Raw genomic sequence first — 22,843 nt, forward strand, 5'->3', positions numbered from 1 at the left:
GCAGGGTGTGTGCATGCATGTGTGTGTGTGTGTGTGTGTGAGTGGCCAGGATTGTGGACATGTGTATGCACATGTGACCAACAATGTGCATGTGTGTGTGTGTGTGTGTGTGTGTGTGTGTGTGTGTGTGTGTGTGTGTGTGTGTGCACAGTATTATTGACAATAGTAGTTACAGTTCTTTTATTCTTTTACCTTATTTCCGTCATTTGACTGCGGCCATCCTAGAACCCCACCTTTCAGTCGAGAGTCTCTTTTGCCGAACCGCTAAGTTATGGGGCCATAAATACACCAACATTGCTTGTCAAGCAATGTTGCGGGGACAAACACACAAACATATATATACACATACATATGTATACACACACACACACACACACACACACACATATATATATTCGACGGGCTTCTTTATTTCTTTACTGCCCACAAGGGGCTAAACATAGAGGGGACAAACAAGGACAAACAAAGGGGTTAAGCCGATTACATCGACCCCAGTGCGTAACTGGTACTTAATTTATCGACCCCGAAAGGATGAAAGGCAAAGTCGACCTCGGCGGAATTTGAACTCAGAACGTAATGGTAGATGAAATAGCGCTAACCATTATCGCCTGGTGTGCTAACGTTTCTGCCAACTCGACGGGCTTCTTTAAGTTTCCGTCTACCAAATCCACTCACAAAGCTTTGGTCAGCCCAAGGCTTTAGTAGAAGACACTTGCCCAAGGTGCCATGCAGAGAGACTGAACCTGGAACCATGTGGTTGGGAAGCAAGCTTCTCACCAAACAGACACACAATGTATGTATGCATGTATGTATGTATGTATGTATGTATGATGTATGTATGTATGATGTATGTATGTATGTAAGAGATCCAGTTTAAGCTAGTTTAATATGTAATTTAGCTCCAAAATGAAATAAATTTTATTAAGTCTTGCCAACTGTTTGAAGAGTTTCTTGGCAGTGTAAATAATGGTACTTATGGCGGTGGTAGCAATGAAATATATTTCCCTTTCCTGTGATCATTTGAGGATTTCTGTGGAGCGAAAAATCTTGCTTAACAAGTTTGAAAACAATATAAAACATTAAAGATTTTTATGAAGAATATAATGGAGAAAAATGGGCAATTTTTGCGTGGGCAGGTATGTGCTTTGTGTATGCGTTGGGGGTGTAGGTATGTATATGTAGGTGTGTGTGTGTGTGTGTGTGTGTGTGTGTGTGTGTGTGTGTTGTGTATGTAAATTGGTATGTGAGTGCAAAGGTATGCCTGTAGGGGTATGTGGGAGAGGGTGCATCGGTATGTATGGGTGTATGTGTGGGGGGATCTATGTATGTGAGGAGGTATATATGTGTGTAGGGATGTGTGTGTGTGTGTGTGTGTGTGTAGAGGAGTGCTCTGATTCAGGAATCCCAGCATTTTGGAGAGAGTAGAACCGCCTCTTAGCCCCTATCGTTCCCAGATCTATTCTGACCACAGAGTAGCAGCACCTGTCAGGGTCCTGGCTGTAGGTTAATTAACATATTAGGTCCTTGCCTGTTCTGACCATCCATATGAAAGCGGGATCTGGAAAAATCTGCAGAAGAAACCTTTCGTGGTTCAACGGAGGAGCAGGCAGCTGCAGTGATGCATTGTGGGGTGCAGAGTGCAGGATGAAGTAAGAAGGACATCTTGGTCATTCACTGCATCTGTCTCCATCCTCAGTTGTCTTGACCTGGTCTTGCTGGTGAAGATGGTCATGGATGAGAGAGAGTGGGGTTGACCGTGTGCGACTCTTCTTCACTTTAAACAAAGTCATTGTGCAAGTGACCAGTCATCCTAAAAGATGACGAGACGGTTCTTGTTGCTCTGATGGATGAACAAGATGATGATGATGATGATGTGTACGTGTGTGTGAATGGTGTGATATGGGGGGGGGGGCAGTGGGTTGTGTGTGTGTGGTATGGTTTTGATGTAAATATGTGTATGGATATTTTGTGTGAGGCATGTATGTAGTGTGAATGTGGGGTGTAGTAGTAGTAGTAGTAGTAGTAGTAGTAGTAGTAGTAGTAGTAGTAGTAGTAGTAGTAGTAGTGTGTGTATTGTAACGAGTGTGCTTGCTGTAACGAGTGCTTGCTGTAACGTGTGCTTGCTGTAACGTGTGCTTGCTGTAACGAGTGTGCTTGCTGTAACGAGTGTGCTTGCTGTAACGAGTGTGCTTGCTGTAACGAGTGTGCTTGCTGTAACGAGTGTGCTTGTTGTAACATTGTTGTAACGTGTGTGTGTGTGTGTGTGTGTGTGTGTGTGTGTGGAAGGGGGATTGGTATGTGTGTTTCTTTACATTTTATAGTTGTTCAGCCCCTAGGTTAACCCCAATCAAGTTGGCTATAACAAATGGTATTCCAGCCAGCAAGGACCATCCCCTTTTTTCCCCTCAAGGTCATCTAGAATGCCGTATATATCCAACATGCCTTCTCCTTAAGACAACAGCAAGGTCCTATTTGGGGGAGCTTTAATAACTACATCAAGCAGGTTGATCAAACACACATTTAGCAGTTGTTTAGCTCTAGATCAGCTGTAATCAATTAGGCCATCAAGATCATCCTGACTTATAACTCTTTAGCATTTAAACCAGCTCAAATATTAGGGTCCAAATATTCTACCTGTTTTGGGCTCAAACCGGACAGTTTATTATCATCATGATTATGCGATTGTGTCACGTAAAAGGCACTGGTACTAAGTGGCAAAGAAAAAGCTCTGGTATTGGTGCCACAGGAAAAAACATTGGTGATAGTTTCACATCTGGTGCCCTGTAAAAGGCACTGGTCCTGGTGCTACATAAAAAGCACTGGAGCTTGTGCCACGTCAAATGCACTGGTGCTGAAGCCATGTTAAAAGCACTGCAGCTCTTGTCGCATAAAAAGCACTACTGTTGGCGCCACGTAAAAAAGCATTAATGATGGTTTTTCACCTCTGGTGCCAGGGCTATGTAAAAAGCACTGGTCCTGGTGCCACATAAAAAGCACTGGAGCTTGTGCCACGTCAAATGCACTGGTGCTGAAGCCATGTTAAAAGCACTGCAGCTCTTGTCACATAAAAAGCACTACTGTTGGCGCCACGTAAAAAAGCATTAATGATGGTTTTTCACCTCTGTTGCCAGGGCTATGTAAAAAGCACTGGTCCTGGTGCCACATAAAGAGCACAGGTGCTGTACAAACAGCACCCAGTACACTGTGTAAAATGGTTGGTATTAAGAAGGGCATTTAGTCATAGAAACCAGGCCAAAACTAACTGTGAAACCTGGGGAGCAGCTCCTGTCAAGCTGTCCGACCCATGCCAGCATGGAAAACAGACATTAAATGATGATGATCTCTGTGTCACTGAGTTAAATATCTACCTCTTCTTTTCTAGGTCGATGGCTTGGTTCCCCCACCCCCCTGCATCTTTTGCTCTCTTGTGGATCTTGTGACTGAAAATAAAGTAGCAGTTGACAAGTACAATGTGGTGGGAATGTAGTGGGTGTGAGAAAGGGGAGGGGGTACGCAAGTGGGCAGTGATTGATACATAATAATTGAGTGTAGAAACACCTTTGATGATAATGATGATGATGATGATGATGATAACAGTGGGAGGCTGTGGAGATATGGCAGTGGTAGTGGTTGTGGTGCTCCAGCATGGCAATAATCCAATCACTGACTGCCAGAAACAAAAAGGGGGCGGAAAGAAAACAAGAAAATCCTGGAATAAATGAATACAGAAAGAGAATGAGAGAGAGAGAGAGAGAGAGGGGAGAGAGAGAGAGAGAGAGAGAGAGGGGAGAGAGAGAGGGGAGAGAGAGAGAGAGAGAGAGGGGAGAGAGAGAGAGAAAGAGAGAATATACTGGCAGTAAAGCGAAAACAAGGTTGTTGGGGCGGGGGGGGGGGGGGAACTTAAAGCCAGTTGAAGGTGAACTAAAAAGAAATAAATAAAACAGGTAATGAAAATATAAAATATAAAATATAAAAAAGTAAGATAAATGAATGTAAGAATAAATGAACAAAACAAACATATCAAAAACAAAAAGAGAAACAAAAAAAAACTGAACCAAAAAAGCTCAGGTATTCTAAAAACCAAAGAACATTCAGCAACAGGTCTTATTGATTGCACAGAGAGTTGCTATGGCAACTAGCTGTTACCTTTACCTTGTTTGATTAAGGGGTGTAGACAAGGAGGGTGGTTGGGTGTGTGGTGGTGGTGGTGGTAGTGGATGTTGTCAGAGGTGGCGGAAGGAAGGAGGTGGAGTTAGGGACGAGGAGGGGTGAGGTGCGAGGAGGTTCGGGTAAGGGGATGGCGTGAGGACTGGAGGGAGTTGGGGAAAAAAAAAAAAAGGTGGCGACTGAGATGGAAATAAATATGTAATAAAGTAATATAAGATATACACAAAATAATAATAATGATAATAATAAGGGACCCACCTGCTGCTCCTAACAGCATTCTCTCTTAGACTCTACTGTTATAAACAGACTTAGGTATGGAATCAGAAAAATATTATAAAGATATATATATATACACACACACACATAAACGCACACACACATATATATATACACATATACAGATCTATATACACATATACACACACATATATACACACACACACACTGCTAGAGCAGTGCCTTTAGTTTAGATCTTATCATATTCTATTATTCTATGTTAATTTAGTTAATTGTAAGAGAATATAGGCGCAGGAGTGGCTGTGTGGTAAGTAGCTTGCTTACCAACCACATGGTTCCAGGTTCAGTCCCACTGCATGGCACCTTGGGCAAGTGTCTTCTACTATATAGCCTCTGGCCGACCAAAGCCTGGTGAGTGGATTTGGTAGACTGAAACTGAAAAAGAAGCCCGTTGTATATATGTATATATATATATGTGTGTGTTTGTGTGTCTGTGTTTGTCCCCCCCCCCCCACAACATCGCTTGACAACTGATGCTGGTGTGTTTACGTCCCCGTAACTTAGTGGTTCGGCAAAAGAGACCGATAGAATAAGTACTAGGCTGGGATTGATTTGCTCGGGCCGACCAAAGCCTTGTGAGTGGATTTGGTAGATGGAAACTGAAAGAAGCCCGTCATATATATGTATATATATGTGTGTGTGTGCATTTCTGTATCTGCGTTTGTCACCCCAACATCGCTTGACAACCGATGCTGCTGTGTTTACGTCCCTGTAACTTAACGGTTCGGCAAAAGAGACCGATAGAATAAGTACTAGGCTTACAAAGAATAAGTCCTGGAGTCGATCTGCTTGACTAAAGGCGGTGCTCCAGCATGGCCGCAGTCAAATGACTGAAACAAGTAAAAGAGTAAAAGAGAGAGAAATTTGAATGTAATGAAATGTTTTAAAAGAAACTTAAAGTGCCTACGTGATAACTGTAAAACTATTTTTGGGGCCACCCTGTGTATATTATACGTATTGTATTTACACCAGCACTTCTAAGTGTGTATAAATGCACACAAATTATCGTTATCTGTTTACTTTTATTTATGTATTTACTAACTGAATGGGATAACGAGCAAACTATTTGACAAGTATGAATTATCCATGTGACATTGAAATTGTCTGATTATTTGTTCCAGAACCATCCCAGGAAATACTGTTATCAGCAGTATACAAAGTCACAACTCCTCAATCTGTAACTAGGTCGTTAAGTGCTAACATACGAAACTACAGGCCCTTGAGTAACTCTGTTGCTTCTGCTAACTATTTATATATATATATATATATATATATATGTGAATAATTAATATATATATATATATATATATATATATATATATATATATGAATAAAAATAAAAAAATATAAAAAAGGGTTTTGTATGATCGTGTATAGAAGAATATATTATTTAAAAGAGTTCCAACTGTCTGTTTTTTATGTTTTATTTATATTCTTATAAAACTAATGTGGGATATAGAATATGGAATATATAATATAAATAGTAAAATGAAATGAAGTATTGAATGTCTTATTGACGGGACCTTGATGACTGCCATGAGGCAGGAAAGTATACTAGTCCTTATATATTTAATACTCTATATTTAATACTCAGTATTTCATATATTCAATAAGACATTCAATACTTCATTTCATTTTAATATTTATATTATATACTCCATATTCTATATCCCACATTAATTTTATAAGAATATAAATAAAACATAAAAAACAGAGTTGGAACTCTTTTAAATTATATATATCTATATATATATATATATCAGTGGATTTGGTAGATGGAAACTGAAAGAAGCAAGCTGCGAGCTGGCAGAATCGTTAGCACGCCGGGCGAAATGCTTAGCGGTATTTCGTCTGCCGTTACATTCTGAGTTCAAATAACTGTCATATTTGAACTGACGTTTGGAATATAAATTAAGATAAAATTTCAATGAAAAGTTTAAATTTGAATTACTTTAAAACAGGAAGATTGTGTCATAGAACTCAGAGATGTTACTGTCAAAGGGGTTAATACCCATTATTTCTCTTCCCTTCCCATTACACATCCTTATCATCTCAGCTCTCTCTCTCTTACAGACATCAGCTGATATCTTTAAATAAGCAATCTCTCTCTCGAATTGCACACATACACAACCATTTTAACGCCTTTTGTTACCATATTTCCGTTGAAATATATTGCCACTGTTTTGATTGATTTAGAAACTAATAAAGCATTTAGTCAGATAACTGTCCTTATTTGGTTAGTATTTGGAACATAAATTAAGTTTTGGTGGAAGGTTTTAATTTAGATCACTTTAACCCTTTTGTTACCATATCCCTGTTGAAATACACCGCTTTTTTTTCTGATTAATTTGGAAATTAAGATTGGAACATATACATGTCTGGAAATTAAGATTCTCTGAAAGGTAGAACAGGACAGGAAGAGTTCAGAGATGTGCTATCTCTGCTGGCAACAAAAGGATTCTCTCTGAATGAAGGGTAGAACAAGGCTGAAAAACATCAGAGATATACTACCTTTGCTGGCAACAAAAGGATTCTCTTTGAGTGAATGTAGAACAGAGCGAAAAATTTCAGAGATATTCTATCTCTGCTGGCAAGAAAAAGATTCTCTTTGAGTGACGATAGAACAGAACAAAAAATTTCAGAGATACACTATCTCTGCTGGCAAGAAAATGATTCTCTCTGAATGAAAGGTAGAACAAGGCTGAAAAATATCAGGGATATACGATCACTGCTGGAAATAAATAGATTCTCTCTTCAGCTGAAAAATAGATTGTATGATAGTTGAAAATCATCATCATCATTTAACATGGGTTAGACGGTTTGACTAAAACTAGTTAGCTGGAGAGTTGCACCAAGTTCCAGTCTGATTTTACAAAGTTTCTACGGCTGAATGCCTTTCTTAATGCCAACCACTTTACAGGTTGTAATGGATGTTTTTTACGTGCCACCAGCATGGGTTCCAATCACATGACACCAGCATCAGCCATGACTACAATTTCACTTGGCTGGACGAGTCTTCTCAAGCACAGAAAATTACCAAAGGTTTTAATTACATGTCATCACCTCCATGAGACTCAACATCTGAAAATCGTGCTTCACCACTTTGTCCTATGTCTTCCTGGGTTAACCTCTTCCACAGGTTCCCACCACAGTTAGAGACCAGCACTTCTTTACACAGCTTTCCTCATTTATATCCAGTAATATTGAATATTGCACATATATAAAGTGCAATATTACACGTTAGCAAGAAATGACTATTGAAAGCAATGGGTATATGAAAGCTGGAAAGAATAAGGTGAATCGTCATCATCATCATCGTTTAACGCCTGCTTTCCATGCTAGCATGGGTTGGATGGCTACACCAGGCTCCAATCTGATCTGGCAGAGTTTCTACAGCTGGATGCCCTTCCTAGCAGTTGAATAAAAGAAGAAACTAGCTTCAAGAAGAATCAGTTGTATTTTGCATAATATGGATGTGTTGCATTTGGAGGATAAACAGTTAAGTAGAAAAAGTACCAAAGGATTTGGATGGGAGGAAACAGCAAGATTGGAACATTGAGGAAAATGTTGAGGGCTGATCTCAGGGCATTGAATTGTGTGAAGGAGGGGACAAAGAGCAATAACCAAGTGCTGAGATACTATAGTGGACAAGACACACAAAACAAATCAAATATTGAAAAAACTAGAAGTAAAATGATGACATAAGCATGCACATATGTATACACACAAATACATAGATACCTATATATATATATATATATATATATACATACACATATATATATGAATACATATATATAGACACATATATGAGAAAGATAGGCACAGAGACACGCGTTTGTGTGTATATATATATATACATGTATTTATTTTGCACAAATGGACTTGTATGTGTGTATATATATATATATACATACACATATATAAAACACAGACATATATACTTACATAGGTATATATAAAAATATGCACATATATATATATATATATATATATATACATACATGCATGATTGTATTCATTATGTATGTATACATAGTACAAATAAATGGGTCACAGAATAAATGAGCTCTGTATTGGAGATATAAAGTCACAAGGAGTGGCCATGGAGGAGGGGTGGCAACAAAACTCATTATTTTGTGTGTGTGTGTGTGTGTGTGTGTGTGTGTGTGTATACATCCCCCCCCACATATATATATATACACCCATATACATATTTATATGTATATATGCATACATATATTTATAAGTATATATATATACACACATATTTATAAGTATATATACACATACATATATAAACAAATATATGTACAAATCTATATATATCTATGCATACATACGACACACATACATACACAGGCATATACATGGACACACATACCATCACGTGTGTCAGCATATCTATATATCTATCCATGTATCAGAAACGATGCAATAGAGGGGGCGGAGAGTGGGAGGTAAGTGGTTTGATGCCAACGTCCATTTACACAATTCCTTAATATTTCATAAGATTAATGTTTAACAACAACAACAAGAACAACAACAACAACAACAACAACAACAACTACAAATAAAAAGCCCCGATCATGTGCTCCATATTTATTCATCCCACGCACATTGGTTACCATGGAAAGAAGTGTTGTGTCCTTGAGAAGGACGCCAATAGCGTGACCTTGTTTTTTTCTTTATATTTTTTATCGCTTTATTTTTCCTGGGCAGACAATATCCGCTTCAGCCAACCGTCATAGGGGTGATGTTGGTGTTGGTGATGAATTGTGATTGGATAAAGGATGTGGGGTGGGGTGGGGTGGGGGGTGGAGAGTGGTTCTTAAGGAGTAGGGAAATGGTGAAACCGTTGTGTTTTTTTTTTCTGTCACAATGGTGGTTGTGGATGGTTGCGAGTTTGTGACGGTGCTGCGGTGTTAATGCTTTGCTTGTTTTTTTTAAAAAGGTATATTATAAAAGTGAAAGAGGTGCACAAACACACACACGCATACATAGTTACATGTGTGCCCCATATCTCTTTCACATCCACGTATACATGCATACACACACACATAAGTACATGCATATACACGCATACATATACCCCGTCTGTCTTTTTCTCTATGTCTCTCTTGCTTACTGTTGCACCCAAACATACATGTCTCATGGATACACACCCACCTATATGCTTTTTTCTCACACCCCCCCACACACATTGTCTTTCTCACACACGCATATTGCCTCTCCCCAACACACGTTGCTTCCTCCCCCACACACACATTGCTTCTTTATCCTACAGACACACACACATACATACATGCACACATTTCTTCTCACTCTTCCACACCTGCCCACACAAGTACATACATGCACCCTCACACACACATGCACAAACATATACAATGCCTTAGACACACACGGACCTTTAATTTCTCACACACATACACAAAGCACTTTATCACAGACACACACATATGCCTTACACATACACACAACTGTCCACAGTATGTTATGCATACACACACACACAACTAGATGCTCATACACAAACAGAGAGAGAGTGAGGGAGGAAGAGGAGGAAAAGGTCTGATGTCGAATAAGTCAGCAGTGAATCAATGAAGCCAAAAAGGCAGCACCAAAATGGCTGTGCCAGAACGTCTCATACTCACTGTGGAGTGTGATCAATTTTGATGGTGATATAGAAAATGATGCATACACCAGAGCTGGCAAGGCAGGAGCGATATTCTAGAATATGCACCAAACAAGGGCAACAACAAGCCATCATGCAATGAAGGTGCAGCTATATGGTGCAACAGTTATGTCAACTGTTCTGTGCAATCATAGCATATAGAACATGGTAGCAAAGACAGCCAACAAACTGGACACATTCCACCAACAGTGTGTACAGAACTTCCTCAAAGTCAACTATTGAGACAGGATGGCAAATGAGAAAAACTGAAGAAAATTCTTGCCACTGCAAAATGTTACGATGCAGCAGTTCCACATGTCATATCTTGCACCTGCCATGTTATTTGACATCCAAAGACTAATGACATGGGCACCAGAAAAAAAATGGTGAAAGGGTCAGCCCAAAAGCACCTGGTGCCTGACATTATATGAAGACTTTGAAAACACAGGGGCCAGTTGGAGATAGAAGTGGAGAGAACTTAGCAGGTATACCACATTAATAGAAGCTTGCTACCGCATGCATTTCACACAGGAGATACATGAGGCAGCAAGGACGACCCTAACTTTAAATAATTTCCTCAATTCAGAAAAGAATGGAAGCTGAACAACTCTTTTGTTACACTGCTTTTGTTTCAATTAATTTTTAAAACAATTTTGATATAATATAATTTTCAATAATTTTGAAAACAAACTTTAATGAAAAGTTTAAATTTAGATCACTTTAACCCTTTAGTTACCATATTTTGTTGAAATACACTGCCTTTGATTTAATTAAGCTTGAAAACAATAAAGAATTTAGTAAAATAACTCATTATCAAGATGACGTTTGGAACATAAATTAACCTGAAATTTTGTTTGTAGGTTTTAATTCAGAACACATTCACACAAGAAGTTTATATCTTTTCCATTCTACATCCTTTTCGTCTCAGTCATCTCTCTGATCAGCTGATTCTTTTTAATAAATAATGGCCCTCAAATTAAACACATTACCATTTTAACGCCTTTTGTTGCCATAGTTCTGTTGGAATGTATTGTCTATGTTGCAATTAATTTTGAAAATAATGAAGAATTATTAATTTGGCATTTGGAGGATAAATTTACATGAAATTTTGATGGAAGGTTTAAATGTAAATAAATTTTTATTTTCATATATAACATATAAACATGCACATCTTTCAGAACATTGTCATTTTATAAGATTTTGCAGTCAAATTTTTAAATTAACAAACATTTATTTACATGAAAGAAAATTACCAGAGAACTTTCATCTAATTCTTCCAAATCTTTCTGGTAAAACTGTACTGAAACCATTTGTGGAATGAAACCATTTTTTATCACAACAACTGGTCACACACCACAAGGTTTAACGGAACCTATTGAAGCAAGCCAGCACGCTTCCCGCATTACCACAGGCGTTAGATTTTGTTTAAAAACCCATTTATAACTATTTCTCTTAAAATACATTTTCTTTCTTACAATTTATTTTGAAAATAAAGAATTTAGTAAAATAATATTAGGATGACGCTTGGAACATAAACTAACATGAAATTTTGATAGAAGGGTTTAATTTAGATCACTTTAACACTTTTATTACCATATTTCTACTTAAATACACTACCTGTGTTTCAATTAGATTTGAAATTAACAAGGAATTTAGTCAACCATACTACCAACACCATTACAACTACCAATCTAAGGTCAAGTAATAATGCCCCAACAACCAACACCCCTTCCTTCAAACCACCAAATTTAAAATGTAACCAAGCCTCACAAAGGAATCACTGATGCATAAAAAATGCCAGGAATTCCACTTGAGAGAATAGAATTTCAAACCAAGAATTTAATTGACATACATACTGCTACACATGAAGGAAAGAGCCTCTAAGTGACCTCTGAACCAGCTAGAAATAGCAGTAACTTTTTTCCTTAAATAGATGTCATCTAAAAGCATGTAGTAATAATGGATGTACAATGATTAAAAACAAAAATTTCTAAGGGATGGTCAAAACTGGAATGCTTTTGTTCATAGGCCTGCTCAATCAGGTCAAAGCTGCAACTAAACAATAACATGAAAATGTAAAAGAAAAAAAACAGCTTTAATAATAATGATGGTTTCAAATTTTGATACAAGGCCAGCAGTTTTTGAGAGGATGGGGAAATCGATTACATCAATCCAGTTTCTCAACTGGTATTTATTTCATCAACCCCGAAAGGATGACAGGTAAAGTCGACATCAGTGGAATTTGAACTCGGAATGCAAAGACGGACAAAATGCTGCTAAGTATTTTGCCCAGCATGCTAATGATGCTGCCAGCTCACCACCTTAATAATAATAATAATCCTTTCGACTACAGACACAAAGCCTGAAATTGTTGGGAGAGGATAAGTCAATTACATTGACCCTAGTGTGTAGCTGGTACTTATTTCTTCAACAATGAAAAGATGAAAGGTAAAGTTGAACTCAGTGGAATTTGAACTCAGAATGTAAGGATGGACGAAATGCCACTAAGCATTTCACACAACATGCTAACCAATTTGCCACCTTAATAATAATAAGGACTACTCTCACCTCCTGCCCAGCATATTGGATTGGAAAATGGATGAGTTCCAAATCCTCCCAAATTTATATTTCCAATGAAATAACAAAGAACGACATTTATTAAACACCAGTTCTCTATCTAAAAGTGTAGACCTTGTAAATATGTCCAAAATTATTAGGGCATTTCTCAGCTTTGATACCACCCATTCTCTTTCCCTTTTCTACGAAAAAAAATTTCTGCAAATAATTCTTGAACTTTCAAAATATCCACAACATTTGCTTACCCCACACCACCACTGACAAAGTGTGTGTTTGAGTGTGTAGAAATAGGAGTGTAGGATAGCAGGATGACAGTAATGATAATGACAGAGATGATGATGATGATGATGGTGGTGACAATAACTATAATAGTGACAAGGCTGGTGTTTTTCTGGTGGTTGGCTACTGTGAAACTTTGTACTTACGGGTAACTTGTACATATTCAAAGAGATAAGAGTTAGTGTAACCAATGAGCCATCTCGACCCTAAAAAATAGATTATTATATAACATAGTAATATGATATATATATATACACACACACAAATATATATACATTATATAACATATACAATCAATAGATTCATATAAGAAGCATAAACAAAAGAAAATTGTACTTCAGGAAGTAAAACAATTTAAAGAGATTAAATACATTTAAATGAAATGTTACACTTGTTTTTGTTTCTTTAATTTGTTTGAAAAGAATAATTCCCTAAGTTGTTTTACTAACTTCTTTGTCATATTTAAAATTAATTGAAAGAAACACAGAGCATCTCAACAGAAATATAGTAACAAAAGGGTTAAAGGCACATGGTATTAGTGGTTTGGACTATTCAGCTCACAATCATAAAGTTGTGAGTTTGATTCCTGGCAGTACTGTGTGTCCTTGAGCAAGACACTTTATTTCCCATTGCTCCAGTCCACTCAGCTGGTAATGAGTTGTTCCTATAACCCAAAGGACCAACCTGGTCACATTCTATGCCATGCCGAATCTCCTTGAGAACTGTGTTAAGAGTGCATGTGCCTGTGGTGTGCTCAGCCACTTGCACTTTGATTTCATGAGCAGGCTGTTCACTTGATTGGACCAATTGGAACCTTTGTCGATGTCACAGAGTGTCAGTGGTTAACCTCTTAAATGCCACTTTAGATTTTGATGCAAACATGTAATGAAGGAGTTATGAATATCAACAAATATATTAACTGATAATGTCTATACACTGTTGATATCATAAGCAAACAAATTCTCAACATAATTATTTTCAGATAAGATCACTGATGACAAAGCAATAAGTTACTAAGGTATTAGAAAAAGAGATTTCAAGAAAAAAAGAGTTAGGTTTGTACTGAAGAGTCTATGAATGAAGTAAATAAACACCAAAGAAGAGGCAACAATAAACAAAGTGTCATCTGGTTCAAACCCCCATGGAATCTAAAAGATGGACAAGGTGGGAGAGGAAGAGGATATGGGGAGATGGGAGGAGAGGGAAGAGAGGAGAGGGGGGAAGAAAGGAGATGGGGAGAAGGAAGAGGTAGAGATGGGGAGGGGAGATGGGTAAAGAGGGCAGATGGGAGGAGAGGGGAAAGGGGGAGAGGGGAGGAGAGGATATAGAGCAGAAGGTGAGGGGAGACAGGAGAGAAAGATGAGAGGGAAAGGAGAGAAAAGATAAGATGGAGAGGGGAGAGAGAGAGAGAGAGAGAGAGAGAGAAGTGAGACAAGATGGAGATAGGTGAGAAAGACTAGAGGTGACTGGGAGAGAGATGAGAGGAAGGAGAAGAAAAAAAGAGGGTGGGAAGGAGAGGTGGACAGGAAGGAGGAGGGCAAAGAAGAGAATGGAGGTCACCAAGTATGTTAGAAGAAAGACCAAAAGAGAAGATTTTGTTTGGGGAGAATAGTAAATCATTGAACTTGAAACACAGCACCAACAACAACAACAACAACACTGTCATCACAAAAGTACCACCAGCAAAGCTCTCACTATCTCCTAAGTATGCAAAAGATGCGGATACAAAGCACATGCACCATACAGCTGAAATGCATATGTATATGTGTGTGTGTGTGTGTGTGTGTGTGTGTGTGTATGTGTGTGTATATATATATATATGCAAACACACACACACACATATATGCAAACACACACACACATATGCAAATACACACACACACATATGCAAACACACACACACACATATACATATAGAGAGATTTAGAAATATATTATTTCTATATATATATATATATATATATACATATATATGGAAACACACACATACATATATATATATATATACATACATATTTATATGCAAACACACACACATTCAAACACACATATGCAAACACACATATACACACATATGCAAACACATACACATATGAAAACACACATATACATACATATGCAAACACATATACACATACATATGCAAACACATATACACATACATATGCAAACACATACACACACATATGCAAACACACATGCATACATACATAGATAAACACACATAGACACACACACACACACACACACAAATGTAAGCATATAGAGGAGGCATGCATACAAAGATGTATTTCAAATACACATATTGCCAGATATACACAAACACAGGCTTATACAGATAGACAAAGGCATACACAAATATGCACACACACACACATACATGTATGCATACATACACACTCTAGCATGTACAGAGACATAAAGACACACGCACACCTACATACATACATACACACAGACAAATATCAGTATATACAGATAGACATGATTACATATACACATGCACACACACAAGTTTCAGAAAACCAGTTGAGATGTCTCCTTTTGTTGTTGGTTTAATGAACTTTATGTTAGTATTAGCACAGCACATTCCACTGCCTGCTCCTCCTATAACACACCTCCACATACAAACATACAGAAAATGCACACACACAAAGGATATAGAGATTTATATATATATATATATAGTGATGATTATATATCATCATCATCGTTTAACGTCCGCTTTCCATGCTAGCATGGGTCGGACGATTTGACTGAGGACTGGTGAACCAGGTGGTTACACCAGGCTCCAATCTGATTTGGCAGAGTTTCTACAGCTGGATGCCCTTCCTAACGCCAACCACTCCGAAAGTGTAGTGGGTGCTTTCACATGCCACCAGCACGAGGGCTAGTCAGGCGGTACTGGCAATGGCCATGCTCAAAAGGTGTTTTGTATGTGCTTCACCACCTCCTATATATATATATATATATATATATATATATATCTTTGTGATGATGATGATGATATATATACATATATATAACAAAACCTATATGCACACATACTTCAAATAACAGGCATGCATATATACACACATATTCATGGATACATAAATACACATACGCATATATATATATATATATATATATATATATACACACACTCACACACACGCAAATACAATCACACACACATACACATATATATCTAAACCTCCGCCCTACTATATACATACTGTAACAAACATACCATAAGTAACAACTGTAAAATATGGGAGGTACCAGGTATGTTGGGTGGAGGTGTGAAGGTGAATTTATTGTTATATAATTATTATTATTATTATAATTGTATTATTAGTGGTGGTGGTGGTGGTGGTATTGGTGTGGGAAAAATGGCTATGTAAGAGCGTGTGACAGTAAGTGCAGTGTTAAATAATTTGTAAATACCTAAGCACATACATACATCCGTACATGCATACACACACACACACACACATATATATATATATATACACCCCTACATATATACATACATAAACATATACATTCAAATGCAGATGAGCATATATTCAAACTTGCATATTGACACTCATACACACACGCATATATATATATATATATATATATATACACTCACTTATACACACACACACATATACAAACATTCATACATACACACACACATATATATATATATATATATATATATATACTCACTTATACACACACACATATATAAACATTCATAGATACACACTCTCACACACATATATATATATATATATATATATATAGCCAAACCACTACCCCCACACCTGCTCCACCACACAATATCAAATGCCAAAAATATCAAAAAACAAAAAAATACAATCTTCCCATGATTGGTTTACTTAGAAAAATTAATTGCACGCAACAGACAGACACCGCTACCATCAACACCACTGCTCCAAGTTCCCCCACCACCAGTATCACAACCAATCCAAAATTCTCTCGACAGCACCACCACCCCCTGAATTCCCTCACCACCACTACCCACTGAATTCCCTCAACACCACCACTACCATCCAAATTCTCCCACCACCCTTCAAGTTCCCCCACCAACACTCACACACCACCCAACAGGCAGCTAAACACTGATGGGTCTTGGGAAGAATAAATATTTTTGTTATTGGTTAATGCAGTGGGTTAATGCGTTTGTTGTCAGGTCATCACCAAACACTTCGGCTGGTGGTGGCGGTGTTGGTGGTGTCATTTTTTTAAACCCTAGGTTCATGTCAGTCCTGGTACAGCAAACCTTGATCAGATCAAACACAATTCAGGTGGCTTCTACTGACCTGTCTATAATTTCAGACATTAAATAGCAGATGAGAGCATTTAATACTTTTATCTATTGGAACATCTGTTGACAGGTGTGGAGACAATGTATCTAGGAATACAATAAGTTTGTATACACAAGCATGTGTGTTTTCTACAATGATTTGATAAGCGGTGCTGAGTTTTACAGTTCTGTAAAGGATATTTTATAAGCGTAACCCATAAACTGTGATAGGCCACCTCAGTGGCCAACACGACAATGCGACAGGCCACGTTTATGGCCACTGACCTAATTTTGATGACGTATAATGTATGGGTTAATACCATTGACCCCAATAGTTGACGGGTACTTTATTTTATTGACTCTGGAAGGATGAAAGGTAAATTTGATCTTGGCAGGGATTGAACTCAGAACAAATAGGAACTTCAAAAGCACCCCCTCCTCACAAGGGATATGCTCCTCGTTGTCTCAATATCAAGAAGATACAAAGGCTACCCATCCATACCATGAAAATATCATTGCATTACGCGTCAATTAACCATGAGTAGAACTCGGCTAAAGCCATCCAAACCACTTTGATATCTGGACCTTCAGTATCATCAAAGGTCCTTTGTTACCAAAAGTACATCCTTAACCCTCTTTGGACACCCAGGTCAATTGATTGGCCCAAGTGATACAAGCTGAAAGGACCTTGAGGCCGATCCATCAGCCCAGTGAAACAAATGTTTCACAGTGTAATAGCCAAACAGAGATCGTCTTTCAATAGACACAATAGTTTTACTTGGGCACAAGTATGGCTGTGTGGTAAGATACTTGCTTCCCAACCACATGGTTCCGGGTTCAGTCCCACGGAATAGCACCTTGGATAAGTGTCTTCTACTATAGCCTCGGGCAGACCAAAACCTTGCATGGATTTGGTAGGCAGAAACTGGAAAAAAGCCTGTCCTGTATGTACATAAATACATATGAATATATATATATGTGTGTGTGTGTGTGTATGTATGTGTGTCCCCCTGCGATTGCTTGACAGCCAATGCTGGTGTGTTTATGTCCCTGTAACTTAGCAGCTCAGCAAAAGTGATTGATAGAATAAGTACTAGGCTTACAAGGAATGTATGTGTGTATATTATATATATATATATATATATATATATATATACATACATACACACACGTATACATATGTGTATGTATGAAAATATGTGTGCATAAATATATATATATATGTATGTGTGCATATATCTGTAATACAGTTCATTTGATTGACTATTGCACACACATTTCCATGGAGGATTTATTGTTTGTTTATGAACATGTAATCAATCAATCCATTATGGAAATCTAAGTACAATAGTCATTTAAATAAATCCTTTTAAATATTATTGTATAGAACTTCTATCATGTGAACTGATTAATTAGTAAGTAAAAATGTTTCTCCCATAATTAAGATCTTTCCTATAATGAGGAGGTTTTCTATAATGGAGAGGTTTTCTGTTTAAAACATTTTGATACATCAAAATTTTTAAATATATATCTTTTATCTTTTACTTGTTTCAGTCATTAGACAGCAGCCATACTGGGGCACCACTTTGAAGAATTCTTCGCCAAATATATTGACTCCAGTACTTATTTTTTTTATAAGCCAGGTACTTATTCTATCGGTGTCTTTTGCCAGACCACTTAGTTATAGGGGTATAAACATTCCAACAAGTGGTGGTTGAGGACAGAGACAAAGACACACAAATATAAACTCAGATTTTGTTGAACTGTTAGTGTCTTGCATGCATAGTGGGCCTGCTACCTGCTGCCTACAGTACCGTGCCGTCCTTTTCAACTATCTAATACTTTCCTTGTAATTCTGGCAGTGACAAGGAGGCAAGTCTTTTGTAACAATTCTACTAGGCACTCTATTACCATTTCCTTTATATTCCTCTTGATGCCATTTGATACTGTCCCCAAAGGACCCAACAACAATTGCCACTATCTTCACACTACATTATTATATTATTCTTTTTGGAACTCAGATTTTGCGGCAATCTACAGTACCATACGATCAGTTCTTTTCAACTATCAAATACTTTCCTGATTATTCTGGCTGTGCCAAGGACACGGAACTTTTGTAACAGTTCTATTGAATATTCTGTTCCCATTTCCTTTATATATTCCCCTTGAAGCTTTCTCACACTGTCCCCAAAGGACCCAACAATAATTGGCACTATCTTCACATTCTTCATTTTCCACAGTCGAGCTGTCTTATATTTAAGAGGGTTCTATACGTCTATTTTTGCTATTATCATTATTATTATTATTATTATTATTATTATTATTGCTGTTGTCATTGTTATTATAGCTATACAATGCCTCAGACTATTCAATACACTAGACAACAATGTCATTATTAAATTTCATATAACTCTGGTCTCTTGTTATAGATTTGCTTCAGTGACCAATTTGGTGCAGTGCCAGACACGTTCTTTCTCAGCAAAAACTTGTACAAACACTGTTTGGGTCACGCATCACCGACCTGTATGCTGTTTACGCCAATAACGTCAAAAGCCAATAAATATATTTGTTCCATGTTTTGTCCTGCCCTGACTAGACACTACATAAACAGCTCTTAGCCAGTATCTATCATTCATTCATCCATCCATCCGTCCATCCATTCCAAGTTCGAATGAAGAGCAGTTTTATGATGAAACATTGCTGAATGGCAAGTAGAAAAAAGCCCACCACATCTGTGTGTGTGTGTGTGTGTGTGTGTGTGTGTGTGTGTGTGTGTGTGTGTGTGTGTGTGTGTGTGTGTGTGTGTGTGTGTGTGTGTATATATATATATATATATATACTCTTTTACTTGTTTCAGTCATTTGATTGCGGCCATGCTGGAGCACTGCCTTTGAGTCGAGCTAATCAACCCATGGACTTATTCTTTTTAAGCCTAGTACTTATTCTATCGGTCTCTTTAGCTGAACAGCTAAGTTACAGGGACGTAAACACACCAGCATCGGTTGTCATCACGATTTTGTTTTGAGCTGAGTGGGGGTGCTAGATTCCCTTGTTTGAAAATATAAGGACACAGATCATGCCGTATAGCCAGCTGGAGATGATGCCTCCCGGGACTAAATTACAGCAACATTCGTCCTAAACCAGGACTGCCATGTTATGTTGGCAAACAATCTTTACTCCAAAAGCAGTATATTTTAATGGAAATATGGCAACAAAAGGCCATCTCGTTCATCTTTCTATCGTTTTAAAAAGTATCACATGATAGAGAGATGACCAAGATGATAAAGCCATGTAATGAGAAGGGAAGATAAATGATTGGTCTTTAAACCCCTTGACACCAATATGACAAAAACACCACTCCTGACTTCTACGAGATAAACTTTGTTTTAAAATGATCTAGATTTAAACTTTCCATTAGAATTTTATATTTACCAGATACATAATAAAGTTATTTTACTCTTATTATTTTGCTTGGTTCAGTCATCTGACTACGGCCATGCTGGAGCACCACCTTTTTCTTAAGCACATTTTTTAAGCCAAGTACTTATTCTATTGGTCTCTTATATCAAACCGCTAAGTTACAGGGATGTAAACACACCAACACCGGCTGTCAAGCAGTGACGGTAGACAAACAGACACAAAGAAACACACACACGTGTGTGTGTGTGTGTATATATATATATATATATATATATATATATATATATATATATATATATATATAGTGAAAAATACAAAAGAACAAAAGACGAAGATGGGTGTGTAAACAACAAACAGATGTATTAGTTTAACGCTCGGGAAGTGAGAAAGTCTTTTACGTTTCAAGCCTAAGCTCTTTGACAGAAAGGAACACAGAAATAAACGGAGAGAAAATAGAAAAAGGTTTAGTGGCTAGCAATCTATCATGGCTATATATATATATATATATATATATATATATATATATATATGTGTGTGTGTGTGTGCGCGCGTATGTGTATAGAAACTTGCCCAAAGTGCCATGCAGTGGGACTGAACCCACAATCATGTGGTTGGGAAGCAAGCTTCTTTACCACACACCATACCTTGCTAAATTCTTGGTCCCCTCACCCCACCAAAAAAAAAAAAATTACTGGAAACAAAAGCAGTGTATTTCAACAGAAATTAGGTAAGAAAAGGAGATCAGATGGTGGTGCATATTTATTGCTCCTCAATGAATATTTTCCAGTATTTAACAGGATTCTCCAGTGTTTCCAACTCTCATACAGATCACAATATCCTTGGATATACTTTCGAGAACTGCAATAAGCAGATGTGCTTCATGGGGACACACCTTGGATTATAACCCTGCCTACATGATAAATTTATACATGTTTATGTGTGTTTCCTACTGTCACAAGTGCTTTTTTTTTTTTTACATGGCACCATCATCAGTGCTTTTTACGCTGCACCAACACTTTTTATGGCACCATCACCAAAGCACCTGTATGTGCATATATATATCATGTAATGTTTATGTAGACAATATTTGTAGGACAGTTAAGCCATTGGAGTACTAGTTAATGTAAAACAGGTCACTAGTGAGAGTAGTTTATATATATATATATATATATATATATATATATAATACAAAGAATATATATACATGTATACACACATATGTACATACTTACATCTACATGTGTATATAGATGCATATCAGGGTACAGGACGTTAGAACAATGAACTACAGACCATGGAACGAACACATAGGAAAACATAGCCACTTGGAATTAATCCTACGTCAGCTGCCTCTATTCTAACTAGACATTTTGAAATCTATGTATATATGTATATATATATATATATATATATACACACACACACACACGTATATATTACCTATATATAGAAATACTTGCATGCAGACACACACACACACACATATATATATAGTTTGTGTGCAGTTGTGTGTGTGTGTAAATGTAAATGTATAACTTTATGTAAAATTTATTGGTTAAATTTGGAGACGCCCCAGACTTACAATGTTTTCATTGTCATATTATAAGGTAAGAAGAATTATGATAAGCAAGAAAAGACAAAGCCCACCCACACACTATACTTCTCTGTGTGTGTGTGTATGAGAGCGCAGTTTTCTTTAGATAGAAAATACAGGTGAAAATGTGTCACAGTTGTAAAAAGGATTAAGGTAGTATCGTGACTAATGATATAAATAAAAGGAGTGATGAATGGCTAATTGATATTATTACTTTTATTGAGCTAGCAGAAATGCTAGAATGTCATTAAAATGTCTTGCAATATTTCCTCCTGCTCTTTAAGGTGGTAGGCTGACAGAATCGTTAGCATGCCGGACAAAATGCTCCATGGCAGTTCATATGTCGCTATGATCTGAGTTCAAATTCTGCCAAGTTCAACTGCCTTTCATCCTTTCAGGGTCGATAAAATAAGTACCAGCGAAACACTGGGCTCAATGTAATTGACTTATCCCCTCCCACAAACTTGTTCCCCTTGAGCCAAAATTAGAAACCAATATTTTTCCCAGCTCTTTGTGTTCTGGTTTCAAATTG

At 37.3% G+C, this 22,843-nt stretch overlaps 1 protein-coding gene across 4 annotated transcripts in view; it reads right to left on the reverse strand.

Annotated features, from left to right (window-relative positions):
- Positions 1-22,843, reverse strand: part of LOC106877112 (uncharacterized) — a 107,527-nt gene that overhangs the window by 51,552 nt on the left and 33,132 nt on the right. For all 4 annotated transcript variants that reach the window (XM_089342024.1, XM_089342025.1, XM_089342026.1 and 1 more), the window contains exon 2: positions 13,144-13,203. The gene's annotated coding sequence lies outside the window, so the exon portion shown is untranslated. The remainder of the gene's footprint in view (positions 1-13,143; positions 13,204-22,843) is intronic.

The sequence above is a fragment of the Octopus bimaculoides genome, chromosome 25 (genome assembly GCF_046866305.1).
Source record: "Octopus bimaculoides isolate indiv1 chromosome 25, ASM4686630v1, whole genome shotgun sequence".
NCBI classification, from domain to species: Eukaryota; Metazoa; Mollusca; class Cephalopoda; order Octopoda; family Octopodidae; genus Octopus; species Octopus bimaculoides.